The 15,228-nt window shown below is 35.6% G+C and overlaps 1 pseudogene; it reads left to right on the top strand.

Annotated features, from left to right (window-relative positions):
- The first annotated feature begins 11,710 nt into the window (after positions 1–11,710).
- Positions 11,711–12,714, top strand: LOC140525623 (putative monooxygenase p33MONOX pseudogene; annotated as a pseudogene).
- Positions 12,715–15,228: the final 2,514 nt, after the last annotated feature.

The following is a 15,228-nucleotide window of genomic DNA, read 5'->3' on the forward strand; positions in this document are numbered from 1 at the left end:
CACAACTAATAAGTAAGGCCAGATTTGAACTCAGGAAGACGATTCTTCCTGACTCTAGGTCCAGCATTCTATCTACTAACTACCTAGCTGTCCCATTGGTCATTGTATTTACCATAATTTTTAAGACCTTCGCAGTAGTTTTACTTTACAATGTTAAAATCATTGTATAAATTGCTCTCCTGGTTCAGCTCATTTTACCTTGCATCAATTCATATAAGTCCTTTTAGGTTTCTCTGATTCTGTCTTTTGTCATTTCTTTTGTCACAATAATATTCCATGACATAATTTGTTCAACCATTCCTCAACTGACAGACACCTATTTTGTTTCCAGTTCTTTGCTACAACAAAGAGTGTTCCTACAAGTATTTCATACATAAGTGATTCCCCCCCCTTTTTTGATCTTTTTCATTTCCTTCCTGACTATGATTCTATCTGGACTTCATCATAATGATTCAGCTATTCTCATCCTAAGACATCCTTCCACCCTGCTGGTCCTTTTCTCCCATTGGCAAGTTCCTTCTAGGAACTTCATTGTGAGGAGAAACCTAGGCTGACCATGTTTCATTATCTTCATATTTATGATTCTAAATGACTAGACTTTGCCATTAAGCCTTTCACATGGATACCTTTTTCTCTCTTATCCCCATCTCTGCTTTTCACCCCTTTTTTATTTTTATCTTCCCTCATTAGAATGTATGTTCCTTGTCTTTGTACTGCTAGCACAATGCCTGCCACCTTATAAGTGGTTAATAAATGCTTGCTGCCTACCTGTCTTTGGGGTATTATGTCCAATAGAGGTACAGCATATGTTTTGGACTCACTCCCTCAAATCACACTCGTATTTGCCTATTGAGTCCCTAGTGAGGTAACTGCTACCTCAAGTTCTGAAAGTAATCTATAGTTAGAATATATCTAAAACTATAGCTCAAAAGACCTTATCAGTGTGCTTCTTCTTAACAGTCATCAACTAGCTTTTACAAAATACATTAGGCCTTTTGGTTACTGTCCCACTACCCAACATGTCTCTTTACATTATCATTTATACATATTTTCAAAGGTGATATGAAGCCATTCAGATGCTGCTGGTTGACTATAGTCAGACCTGAAAAGATGATGCAGTGACCAAAGACATCTGGATCATGGCAACCTCAAGGCTTCTGTAAAAATTTAAATTACTGATTGATTAATGATTAAGAGTAGTAGTTAATCACTAAAATCAATACTTCTGGATCAAATGTAGATTTGATTGTATAGGCCTCAATGGTAGAGTTTGTAGGAGTTTAATTTCTTCATTCTTATAGACTACAACTTGACCACAAATACTTAAAATTTGTATGCCTTTATTTACTGCAGAATAGAGGAGAGGGGAAAGGGAAAATGAATCTATCTGGTCATGACATATTTTGCCTAACATCATGTCTCTCTGTGTTATGTGGTACCTGACATGGGACTTTCCAGAGGACGTTGACCAGTTCTGTATTTTTCTCATTGCCATGGGCCTTGGAAACTCCCTCTCTGGATAAAGCCAAATGTAAGCTCACTCACCGATCTTTGTGCTAGATCAATTACAGTCAGTTTAGTTTGCATCACTGGGCCTTATGTAATCAATTGTATAAAAAGCTTCTCTGAGTGTCAGGTACATTCCTAGCTACTGAGGAAGGAGCCTGGGATCTCATTTTATTGTCAATTGCTAGCATTGCTAAAAATTGATTGTATGTAGACTTTTGTGCCTCAGTTTCTCTTTATTGCAGATTCTTATCACAATTGGTGAACCAGCCAGGAGGTTGAGTGTGGGACCTGGACCCTGAGGCCATCCCTGCTAAGGAAGTCTCTCAGAGCACACCAGTAGGATTACCCCTAGGATCAGATTTTTACCATTGGCCTTGATCCAAATTTCCTCTGAGTCAAGGTAAGCCCCTGAATGGAAAATTTTGCAATCTAGACAAAAGTTTTTTTTGACTTGATAGAGCAGGCCTTGATAAAGGAAGAAGCAGACTTATTGAAGATATAATAATCTCTCTCATAAGAAAGGAAAGGAGAAATATTTCTCCAACAAACTAAAGAATCTCCTTTTCAGATAGAACAACATCTCCTGTACCTAGGAAAAGTTTTGAGGTACTTAGACATTATTATGTAAACAGAATTATAAAACACAAAAACGGGCTTAAAACTTATTGTTCACATAAGGCTTTTAACAAAACTGCACAAAAGAATGTAAAAATTTAACAGGGAAAATTGAAGGGAAAATTTCTAATACTAGCAACTCCCTTTTTACAAGTGGCAGTTTGCCAAGGCAAAATAGTATTCAGCTGATAAGACAACTGGTCCCTTAAACTCTTTTTTTAATCATTAAATTTTATTTTTAATTATTGAATAAAACAAACATTTCCATAGCAGCATAATAAAAAAGATGATTGCATATGGAGCTGCAAATGTACTGTGCACAATTTTCTGTTCCTTTCAAATATACAACAAAATTATCATGTAAATTTCTTTTTTCCCTTCCCACCCACCCCACCACTAGACACAAAAAGGCATATGTATATATATATACATACACACACACACATATGTGTGTGCATGTATGAATGTACAATATATCTGTACATATACTTGTATGTATGTTTTTATATGTGTATATACATATATATTACATACGTGTATGTGAAATTATTCTATACATACTTTTGTTTATTAGTCCTTTCTCTGGATGCAGATAGCTTCTTTTTTCATACGTCTTTCCTTTGTGGTTAATTTGGGTATTTATAATAATCGAAATAATTTATTCATTCAAAGTCTTTCTTAAAACAATATTGATGTCACTGTATTCAATGTTCTCTTGGTTCTGCTTATTTCACTCTTCATTATTTTGTGTAAGACTTTCCATGTTTTTCTAAATTTATTGAGCTTATAGCACAGTAGTGTTCCATCACAATTATATACAACTTGTTCAGCAATTCCCCAACTGATGGGCATCCCAGCAATTCCCAGTTCTTTGCCACCACAGGGAGAGATGCTATAAACATTTTAGAATATATAGGTTCTTTTTCTTTTTCCTAATTATCTTTGGAAACAGATCTAGTAGTAATATTTCTGAGTCAAAGGGTTTAGGAAGTTTAATAACTCCTTGGGCATGATTCCAGATAATGCTCCAAAATGATTGGATCAGTTCACAATTCCACCAACAATGGATTAGTGTCCCAATTTTTCCACATCATCTCCAATACTTGACATTTTCCATTTTTATCATTTTAGCTAATTTGGTAGGTGTAAAATGATAACTCAAGGTTGTTTTAATTTGCATTTCTCTAATCAACAATATTTTTTGAAAGTAAAAAAAATAGTATGGTTCAATCTGTATTCAGAAACCATCAGTTCTTTCTCTGGAGATGGATAGCATTTTTTAACTCAAGTCCTTCAGAGTTGTCTTGGAGAGTTGTATTTCTGAGAATAGCTAGGTCATTCATAGCTGATCATCATTCACTATTGCTGTTACTTTGTACACAGTACATTTCACTTTGTATCAGCCCATGGAAGTCTTTCCAGGTTTTTCTGCTCATCATTTCTTATAGCCTAATAGTATTTTATCATAATCACATACCACAACTTGTTCAGTCATTCCCCAATTTATGGGCATTCCCTCAGTTTTTAATTCTTTACCACCAGAAAAGAGCCACTATAAATATTTTTGTACATATAAGTCCTTTTCATTTTTATTTTTTTTTATCTCTTTTGGGGTACAGACCTAGTAGTGGTACTGCTAGGTCAAACTTTTATAGTCCTTTGGACATAGTTCCAAAGTGCTCTATAGAATGGTTGAATCAGTTCACAACTTCACCTACAGTGAATTAATGTCTCATCTTTCCCACATCCACCCCCAGGATTTGTCATTTACTTTTTCTGTCCTATTAGCCAATCTACTAAGTATGAGGTAGCACCTCATAATTGTTTTAACTTGCATTTCTCCAAGCAATAATGATTTAGAGTATTTTTTCATATGGCCATATGATAGTGTCATCTGAAAACTGATCTTATTCTTTGATCATTTATCAATTGAGAAATGGCTCTTATTTTTTATAAATTTGACTCAATTCTCTATATGCTTGAGGAATGAGGCCTTTATCAGAGAAATTTGTTTCAAAACTTTTTTCACAGTTGTTATTGTAAACTGTATTTCCCTCCATCCTATCCCCCCATTTATTTTATTCTCTTTCCCTTTTCATCTTGTCCCTCCTTGAAAGTATTTTGATTCTGACTACCCCCTACCCCAATCAGCCCTCCCTTCTATTGCCCCCTCTTCTCTTAACCCCTTCCCTTCCTGCTTTCCTGGAGAGTAGGATAGATTTCTATACCCAATTGAGTATGCATTTCCTCTTTGAGCCAATTCTGATGAGAGTAAAGTTTATCCTCACATCCCCCCTCTTCTCTTCCACTATAAAAGCTTTTTCTCACCTCTTTTGTGTGAGATAATTTACCCCATTCTACCTCTCCCTTTCTCTTTCTGCTGGTACATTCCTCTCTCACCCCTTAATTTTATTTTTTTAGATATCATCCCTTCAAATTCAATTTACCCCCGATGTTCTCTCTTTCTCTCTCTCTCTCTCTCTCTCTCTCTCTCTCTCTCTCTCTCTCTCTCTCTCTCTCTGTCTCTCTCTGTCTCTGTTTCTCTTTCTGTCTCTGTATATATATATATATATATATATATATATATGCTTTTTAGCTACCTAATAATAAGAAAGGTCTTATGAGTTACAAAAATTATCTCTCCACATTGGAGTGCAAGCAATTTAACCTTATTAAATCCCTTATTATTTTCTTGTATCACTCTCATTTCTCTTCCCAATTTTCCCTTTACTTCTCTTACTCAATTCAATTCAACTTGACCAATTCATGTTTTTCTTGGAGGCTTTCGATGTTGGAGTTTTGACTTTTGTTTTCTGAGTGTGCACTTTGATCTCCCTTGTCACCATAGTAATCAGAGTTTTTTTCTGTTCTTTGCTTATTTTCCCAGCTTATTACTTGATTTTTAACTCTGTTAAAGTAGGGCTCTACTTCCAGGGTGAAGGACATGCTGTCATAAGTTTCAGGAGTCTTGTACAGCTGTTTTCAGAGATACTTCCAGGGACCTGTAAGTTTTCAATTCTTCCAAGATGGTATGATTTAAGGAGAGATGTTTACTCCTCTCCTGGCTTGTACTCTGGTCTGTAACTGACCACAAGTAGTCTTTTCCACCCTGGAACTGTGAGAAGGATCCCGCCTCCACTGTAGCTGCCAACTCTGCTATTCTAGTGCTCCTCTCACCCCAGGACTGCCACTCAGGACTGTGACGTGAAGCTAAGTTTGGGCAAAGTAACAGTCTTGTCTCAGTGCTAGCAAAAAGACCCATATGATCGTCTTCTGAGTAGTTATTTGACCTCCTTTCCATCTGTGAGCTGAAATCTCTGGAAAGAGCTACTGTCACTGCCACTACTTATTCAGTCACTCTTAAGGCCTGCACTGGGTATGCAGGGCCCTGGTCTATGCTGGCTTGGCCTGCTGTGGACTGCACTCCTTTCTCACCCTGGTGCAACAGACCTTTGCTGTCAATCTTCCAAGTTACTTTAGGCTGGAAATTTGTTGTACTCTGGCATTTTGTGGGTTTTGCTGCTCTAGAATTTGTTTAGAATCATTTTTAAAGGTATTCGAGGGAGATGTCAGGGGAGCCCCTGCGTTTATTCCACCATCTTGGCTACACCCTCTCTAATCAATAATTATTGAGAGCTTTTTTTCCATGTGTTTATAAGTTGTTTTGATTTCTTCGTGGGAAAACTGCCTGTTCATTTCCTTTGACTATCAACTGGGGAATGACATATATTTTTATAGATTTGACAAAGTTTTTGATATATTTTAGATAGGAGACCTTTATCTGATAAACTGTCTATAGAAATTTTTCCCCAATTTTCTTCTTTCTTTCTGATCTTGGTTATATTTGTTTTATTTGTACAAATCCTTTTTAATTTATTATTATCAAAATGATCCATTTTGCACCTGACTTTGCTCATTTATTTGCTTATCCATAAGTCTGATAAGTAATATGTGCTATGTTCTTCTAATTTTCTTATAAAATCTCTATGTCTAGGCCATGTGTGCATTTTGACCTTATCTTGGTAAATAATATAAGAAATGTTGGGGTTGGAAGCTCAATTCCGTGTGGACAGTCTCGGGCCGGTAAAGGTGGGAACTTCTAAATCTTAGAGCTCTCACGAGACCCCCCCCAGGAAACGGCTGGGAATCGAGGTGAACCGAGCTATCTCGTGTATTTCCGCCTCTTCCCGTGAGAAACGTGATGGGAGAGAGATCTCCCCGCCCTCAAGATTGTCCCGGATCTGGGCACACTATTGTTATCTAACAGCACGGTATTTAGATGCAAACTATGCGACTGGAGAGTTAAGTAGGATCAGGGAAGCCTGAAAGCTCTCTTAGCACGTGAGGAGCCAAAGAGGACACAAGGCTCCGCTCTTCCTCTTCTCCTTCTCTCCCCTCCCCCTCTCTCCTCACTTGTACTTCTACTTCCAATCTCTTATTGTAAGATCTTTGCCTCCTTGAGAGATTCTTCTATCCCTCCTAAGGAAGAATCCCCTGCACTTGTAACTAGACCCTGAATTAAAGCTCAACCCTTGTTCGACTCTGGAACGTCCTTTCTCTCATACGAGCATCCGGTTTGGCCAACCGAAGACCTCGGGAGGTGAGGTAAGAAGACTCGGGTAGCCCACAGGCCTCTAGGCCAGGCAAAGAAAAGTATATGCCCAGTTTCTGCCATAATGTTTTCCAGTTTTCTCAACATTATTTTTTACCAAATAATGAATTCTTTTCCAAAAATTTCAAGTCTATACACTTGTCAAATATAAGGTTATTATGCTTATTTGCTGCTGTCAATTTTTGCTTACTCTATTCCACTGAGCATCCTTTATATTTCTTAGTATCACATAGTTTTGATAATTACTGCTTTATAATATAGTTTAAGATCTGGTATTGTTAAAACTCTTTTCTTTACATTTTTTTCATCATATACTTTGATATTCTTGACTCTTTGCTTTTCCAAATGAATTTTGTTGTTATTTTTTTCTAATTCAGTAAAAAAAATTCATGATTTAATTAAGATGGCATTGACTATATAAATTAGTTTGGGTAAATTTGTCATTTTATTATATTGGCCCTGCCAACCCATGAACAATTAATATTTCTCCAATTATTTAAATCTGATTTTATTTGTATAAAAAGTTTTTTTATAATTTTGTTTTTGGCAGATGTACTCCTAGGTTTTTTGTAATATCTATAGTTATTTTAAAAGGGTTATTTTTTTTTATCATTTCTTCTTGCAGAATTTTGTTCATGACAAAAAAGAATGCTGATGATTTATGTGAATTTACTTTATATCTTGCTACTTTGCTAAAATTATTAATTGTTTCAACTCATTTTTTAATTGATTCTTTGGGATTTTCCAAACATATCATCATAATGTCTGCAAAAAGAGATGGTTTTACTACCTCATACCTTATTTTGATTCCTTCTTCTTTTTCTTCCCTTATTGTTATTGCTAGTGTTTCCCATACAATATTGAATAGTATTGGTGACAGTGGTACCCTTGTTTCCCACCTAATCTTATTGGGAAGGCTTCTAGTTTATCCCCATTACAAATAATACTTTCTGGTGGTTTTAGAGAAATGTTTTTTTATCAATTTAAGGAAAAATCCTTTATATTTATACCAATGCTTTCAAGTGTTTGTAGTAGAAAGGAGTGTTGAACTTCATCAAAAAGTTTCTTCTATTAATATAATCATATGTTTTTACTTTCATTGTTGATATGATCAATTGTGTTAATAGTTTTCCTTATGTTAAACTATACCTGCATTTCTGGTATAAATCCCATTTGATGACAATGTACAATCTTTCTACTATATTGTTGTAGTCTTTTAGCTGATATTTTATTCAGGATTTTTGTAACCATATTCATGAAATTGGTCGATAATTTTCTTTTTCTGTTTTTACTCTTCTTGGTTTAGGTATCACTATCATATTTGTTTCATGAAAGAAATTTGGTAGGATATCTTCTTTACCTATTATTCCAAATAATTTACTTAATATAGGAATTGGCTGATCTTTAAGTGTTTAATAGAAATCACCTATAAATCCATTTGGCCCTAGTGCTTTTCCCTTAGGAAGCTCATTTATGGCCTGTTCAATTTCTTTTTCTAAAATAGGTCTATTTGGATAGTCTGTTTCCTTTTCTGCTAATCTAGGCGATTTATATTTTTATAAATATTCTTCCATTTCCTTTAAATTTTTAAATTTAGCGATTCATGTTCAGAGAAAGAACTATAGACTCCAAATGCAAAATGAAGCATTTATTTTCACTTTTGAGGTTTTTTTGTGGCTTTTGTCTTTTATTCTGTTTTTTTTCTTTTTACAACATAACTAATGTGGAAATATATTTAATATGATTGGAAATTTATAACCCATATCAAATTGCTTGCCATTTTGGGGAGGAGAGTGAGAAGGAAGGAGAAAAATTTGGAACTCAAAATCTTATTAAAAATGAATGTTGAAAACTAAAAAATTAAAAACAAATAAATTGTTAAATTTATAATTGCTTTAATTTCATCTTTATTAGTGGTATATTCATCCTTTTCATTTTTGACACTTGTAATTTGGTTTTCTTCTCTATTTTTTTAAATCAAATTAACCTATTATTTACATATTTTGTTTTTCTTCATAAAAACATACTTACATTTTTAGTAGTTATTTGGCTGGTTTGGTTTTTTTTTTTTCAACTGAAAAATTCAGAATTAAGAATCAGTCTTCAGAACCTCCATTAAAAATCATTAGTCATAAAATAGCCCCCCACCCTGGCACTACAGTTAGTGGCAACCACCCAGAATCCAACTTGAGCATGATTTTGTGAATTGTCTCAAAAAATAAAGGGCTACAAACTGGAACACTTTGGCTGCCAAGAGGAATTCCCTAGAAGGGGATTCATGGGTTTCATTCATTCATAAGTCAAAGACAAAGTCTGTGACTAAAGCTCCAGAAGCAGGAACACTTAACCAGGAAAACTGAGGCATAATAGAGAATAAGGGCTGAAGATCCAGCTAAACCACGTGGTTCCTTGGAAGAGAAATTCTGAGAGATAAGAAAAAAACTAGCAGGAGGTTTTTACCTCCTACAGCAATCCTGAAGTCTGTCTCTATACAATTGGTCATATGCAAACTGAAAGGAGAAATATAGTTCAGCTAAGAATGAAAAAAACATGCCTTATTAAACAGAGAGGCCATTGGTACAGGATTGCTAGGGATTCAGCTGATGAACTATTCTGACCAAAGTATGGCACCTTTGACTACTGCATCTTGGAAAAATTAGAATTGGCTATTGACAGTTCTCACCCATATCAAATAAATCTCTCAGTGATGAATTCTGACCACAGTACCAAAAAGGGCCTTTTTCTCTCCTCTTACCTGTGATGCCAAGGAACTGTAGTAGACACAGTAGCCACACTGTGATAAACCAAGTAGATAAATCAAGTAGAAGGTAACCAACAGGTCTCAAACATGTAATTGATCTAGGGAGATGTTTACAGAAGTCTGTGAATACTTCCTCTAGCAGAATAAGCAGATGAGAACAATTTGTTCCAATGGCCATTAAGGCAGTTGAAGCAGACACTGTGGAGTGCTTAGAGCTTTCCAAGCCATCACCAATCATCTTGACTTTTGTCCTGCCACTGTGCTTTGATGACTTTGGCAAAGAGAGTAAGATAACTTTGTGTTACTCTGCCTCACTTAAATTCAATGCACATGAAAGTCATTACTCATCCAGATCACATCATCACTATTTTACCCAGCATCATGATGTCATTGGTCCTCTTTGAAAATGAAGGGTGAGGGTGATAGAGCCAAGATGGTGGAGTAAGGTGCTTGCCTAAGCACTCTCAAATTAACCTCCAATCAACAATGAAATAATGCCAAAAAAAACTAATTCTGGATCAGCAGAAGCAACAAAAGAATGAGGTGAAGCAATTTTCTAGCCCAAGAAAACTTGAAAGGTCAACAAGAAAGGTCTCACTCAAGTAAAAAGGGAGTGAAGTCCAATAAAAGGATTGTAACTTCTTTGCCTTCATGAAGACAATAAAGGTGAGACAGCAGCAGAATGCAACCCAGCAAGCCAGCAGCAAGGCTCCCTGGCCACTCCACAGGCCAGCAGAGAGGTCCCATAACCCCAGCTCAGACCAGCAGAGACCCCACACTTCCAGCTCTGGCAAGCAACAAGGTCCCACACTCCTAGCACAGGGCAGCAGCAAATCCCTGCACAGAGAGACCAAACAATACCACTTCTACCCCAGGAGTAGAGTTCAACTTTAACATAAAGTTAGAAGTTAGAAAACAGGCTGGAAGAGGGAAAGTAGAGGTAGAATGGGCCAAATTATCTCTCATGAAGAGATGTGAAAGGCCTATTATAATTGAGAGAAACATAGCAGGGGTAACAGGCAATGTTTGAATCTTACTGTCTTTGGAATTGAGTCAAAAAGAGAATAACACAAATACTCAGTTAGGTATAGAAATCTATCTTACTATTTAGGTAAGTAGGAATAAAACGGAAGAGATACTGGTAGAAAGGAAGGCAGATTGGAGGAGGCAGTGGTCAGAAATTAAACACTTATGAGGAGGGGCAGAATGAAAGGAGAGAGTAAAGGATAAACTGGGAGAAAATAGGATGGAGAGAATTACACAGTAATCATAACTGAATGTGAATGGGATGAACTCATTCATAAAATGGAAGCAGATAGCAGAGTGGATTGAAAACCAGAATCTGAAAATATGTGGTTTACAAGAAACACATTTGATGCACAGAGACACAAACAGGGTAAATAAATGTAAGAAGTTTGAGTAGGATCAATTTTGCTTCAGCCAAATTAAAAAAAAAAGCAGGGGTAGCAATCATAGTCTCAGACATAGCAGCAGGAAAAAAAATACATCTATTTAGAGAATATAGTATTCTTTAATTCTTTAATAAAGAAATAGGGAAGGGAACTACATCTTGCTAAAAAGTACCACAGACAATGAATTAATATCAATGCTAAACATATATGAACCAAATGGTACAGTTGTTGTGTTCGTCCTTCATTGCCAATGAAGACCATACCATCAGAGAAATGATGATATGACTTGCACTTTTTAAAGACGTTAAATAAGTCACAGCAGGAAATAGACATTAAAACTATACTAGCAGGAAATCTCAACTTTCCCCTCTCAGAAATGGAAAAAATCTAATTTAAAAAAATAAACAAGAAAGAAGCTAAGGATGTGAAAAGAAATTTAGAAAAGTTGGATATAATAAAACTGTGAAGGAAATTGAATGGGATTAGAAAAGAATATACTGGCTTTGCTTTACTTCTCCTCGCTGAGGTCCATTTGTGTCTTGGCTTCCATCATGGCTTCGGTTCTCTCCGTGCTTGGGTGCTTAGGGAGTGACAGGGTCTAGAACCTTGTTAGTTTCAGTTTCCTGTCCATGGTGAAGCCTCGGGCTGCAGATGGTCTCTTCTCCCCCCCCTTTCCTCCATCCCACTCCCCTCCTCACAGAAACCCAGCTGTCTGTAGACCCTCTGCATGAGAGCCACTTGGAATTCTTTGCTAGTCTATCACTATATGCAGAATGTTCCCTTTTGACATCTTTGTCTTAACTGCATAACTTCCATAGACTTTGAGAATCAGAGTTCTAGATACCTATCTAGAGAAACACCTGGATCACAGTCTTTCATGGCATCATCCAGAGAGCCAGATGTGCCTGCTATTGAGCACAGTACAGGTGGGCTTCTAGGCAAGATGTCTTTGTCAATTAGAATGCATAGTTGGGCATTCAGTTATGATGATGTCCTGGAGGATCCCACACCGATGACTCCACCTTCATCTGACATGTGCAGTAAGGTTCTATGGAAAAAGCTGGTCATCCCAGATCAGAAGTACCAACAGCTTTCCAAGGTTGAGGAAGGAGAAAACAGTTTCTCCGTAATCCCCTCAGCTTCCAGTGACCAAATGAATAAGGCCTCAGTGGTGGAGGCCAAGGCTATGCCCTTCATCATGAATTCTCTAATTACAAAGCAGTCGCAAGAAAGCATCCAGCGATTTGAGCAGCGGGTAGGGTTGACAGACTCGAGATACACTCCCCATAAAGGCCTCACCACAGAAGAAACCAACTACCACCGTGTAGCAGAGGCAGTCCATAAATTGCAGTTACAAAACGGAGAAATAATAAAAGAAGATAGACTGACTGCTTCAACCCAGTCTTCTCCAAGTAGCATACCCCATTCTTCTCCCAAGCAAAAGCCCAGAGGCTGGTTTACTCATGGATCTTCTACTTCCTAACCTGGCCTAGATGTCAGCAGCATGGACTCTGGAAATAGAGATAGAGACCAACCTTCATCTGAAAAATGGAGCCTGTTTGGACCAAAAACTCTTCAGAAATCTGACACTGGTTTCAGTGTCCAGTCCTACGGAGGTACTCAGAAGCCATCACCAATGGAGCTCATTTGGGTTCAGGCTACTAGAATTGCAAAAAGACCCAGCAGCCTTCAAGCCACTTAAGATGGACCTTCCAGTGATGCAAGGGAAGAAACAACCTCCACGAACCCATAACATCAAACCAAGAGACATGAATGTGTTGACTCCTACAGGGTTCTAAAGTTCCCTTTTCATATAAGCAAAGTTGCTTTTGCTGGTGAACCCACTGTTATGTAGAGAGAGTATCTTAGACTTTTCTTTCTTTCCCATCTACCCTGCACTTGACATAGGAAAGATGTCATCCATTTACAATTCTGCTGAGGATAATATTCCCAAGGAGGTAGTGATTGTTTCTTTAAATATTTGTAAAAAACTTAAATTTTTCCAACGTAGGAAGGCCTATTCTGTAACATCCCAAAGTTAACCTGAATGATTTCTCAAAGTACAGTTGACTATAGCCAATTACTGATCTATAGAACTAGATTGCAGGAGACAAGGGAAATGATTAAAATCTAGTAGAATTTGTTCTGCATATTTTATACAAGATAAAAAAAGAAAGACTATACCTTTTTTTCCAGTAGTATATGGCACCTACACAAAAACTGACCATGTAATCAGGCATAAAAACCTCACAAACAAATGCAGAAAAGCAGAAATATTAAATGCATCATTTTCAGATCATAATGCAAGAAAAATTACATTCAGTAAAGGGCCATGGAAATATAGATTAAAAATTAATTGGAAACTAAATAATCTAATCCTAAATGATGTGTAGGTCCAAGAACAAATCATAGATACAATCAATAATTTCACTAAAGAGAATAACAACAGTGAGCCAACATGGCAAAATTTATAGGATGCATCCAAAACAATACTTGGAGGAAATTTTATTTTTCTAAACACTAGCATCACTAAAATAGAGAAAAAGCAGATCAGTTTATTGAGTATGAAATTGGAAAAAAAAATAGAAAAAGAACAAATTAAAAATCATCAGACACCAAAATGGAAATCCTGAAAATCAAAGGAGAGGTTAATAAAATTGAAAGTAAGAAAGTCATTAAATTAATAAATAAAAGTAAGGATTGGTTTTGTAAAACAAAATAAAATAGATAAACCATTGGTTAATTTGATTTAAAAAAGTCAAATACCCAGTATCAAAAATTTAAAAAGTTTAATTTACAACCAAAGGAAAAAATTAAAGCAATTTCTAAAACTATTTTACTCAATTATATACCAATAAATCTGACAATCTAAGCCAAATGAATGAATATTTACAAAAATATAAATTGCCTAGGTTAACAGAAGAGAAAATAGAATGCTTAAGTAACTCCACTTTTGAAAAATAAATTGAACAAGTCATCAGTAACTCCCTAAGAAAAATTCCTGGGGCTAGATGGATTTACAAGTCAATGCTACCAAACATTCCAATACTATATAAGCTATTTGAAGAAAAAGGCAAAGAAGGGGTTCTACCAATTTTTATTTTACAACACAAATATGTGATGCAGATACCTAAATCAGGAAGATCAAAACAGATAAAGAAAACTATCAATCAATTTCCACAATGAGTACTGATGGAAAATTTTAAATAAAATACTATCAAGGAGAATCAGCTATAGAGCTAGCTGAAAAAATGAACTTTAGCAAAGTGGCAGGATATAAAATAAACCTACATAATTCATCATCATTTCTCTATATTACCAACAAAATCCAGCAGGAAGAGATAGAAAGAGAAATTCCATTTAAAATAACAGGAGAAAACATAAAATATTTGGGAATCGACCTGCCAAAACAAACCCAAGACTATATGAACACAATTACAAATTATTTTTCACACAAATAAAGTCAGATCTAAACAAGTGGAAAAATATTAATTGCTCATGAGTAGACTGAGCCAATATAATAAAAATTAATTTACTTATTCAGTGCCATACTAATCAAATTATCAAAAATTATTTATGCAATAGGAAAAATAATAAAATTCACTTGAAAGAAGAAAAGGCTAAGGATAGCAAAGAAATTAATGGGAGGAAATGTAAAGGACGCTGGCTTTATAATTGCATTATAAAGTGGTAATCATCAAAACTATCTGTCACTAGCTAAGAAATAAAGTGATAAATCAGTTAAATAGATTAGGTACACAATACACAGTAGTAAATAACCATAGTAATCTAGTGTTTGATAAATTCAAAGACCCAGACTTTTGGAAGAAGAGTCACCTTTGACATAAACTGCTGAGAAAATGAAAAAACAGTATTGCAGAAACAAGAACAACACCTTATATCATATACTAAGACAAGATCAAAATGAATGCATGATTTAGACATAAAGGGTAATAAAATAAATAAATTAGGAAGGCAAGGAATAATTTACCTGTCAGATTGATGAATAAGAGAAGAATATGTGAGCAAACTAGAGAGAGAGAACATCATGAGTTATAAAATGTATAATTTTGATTACATTAAATTTTAAAAGTTTTTTCACAAGGAAAACCAATGCAACTAAGGTTAGAAGGAAAGTACAAAGCTGAGAAACAATTTTTATAGCAAGTGTCTCTAATAAAGGTCTCATTTTCAAATATATGGAGAACTGAGTCAAATGGATAAGAGTACGTCATTTCACAATTGACAAAATGGACAAAGAATATAAACAGGCAGTTTTCAGATGAAGAAATCAAAGCGATCTATAGTCATATGAAAAA

Source organism: Notamacropus eugenii, chromosome 1, assembly GCF_028372415.1.
Source record: "Notamacropus eugenii isolate mMacEug1 chromosome 1, mMacEug1.pri_v2, whole genome shotgun sequence".
Lineage (NCBI taxonomy): Eukaryota > Metazoa > Chordata > Mammalia > Diprotodontia > Macropodidae > Notamacropus > Notamacropus eugenii.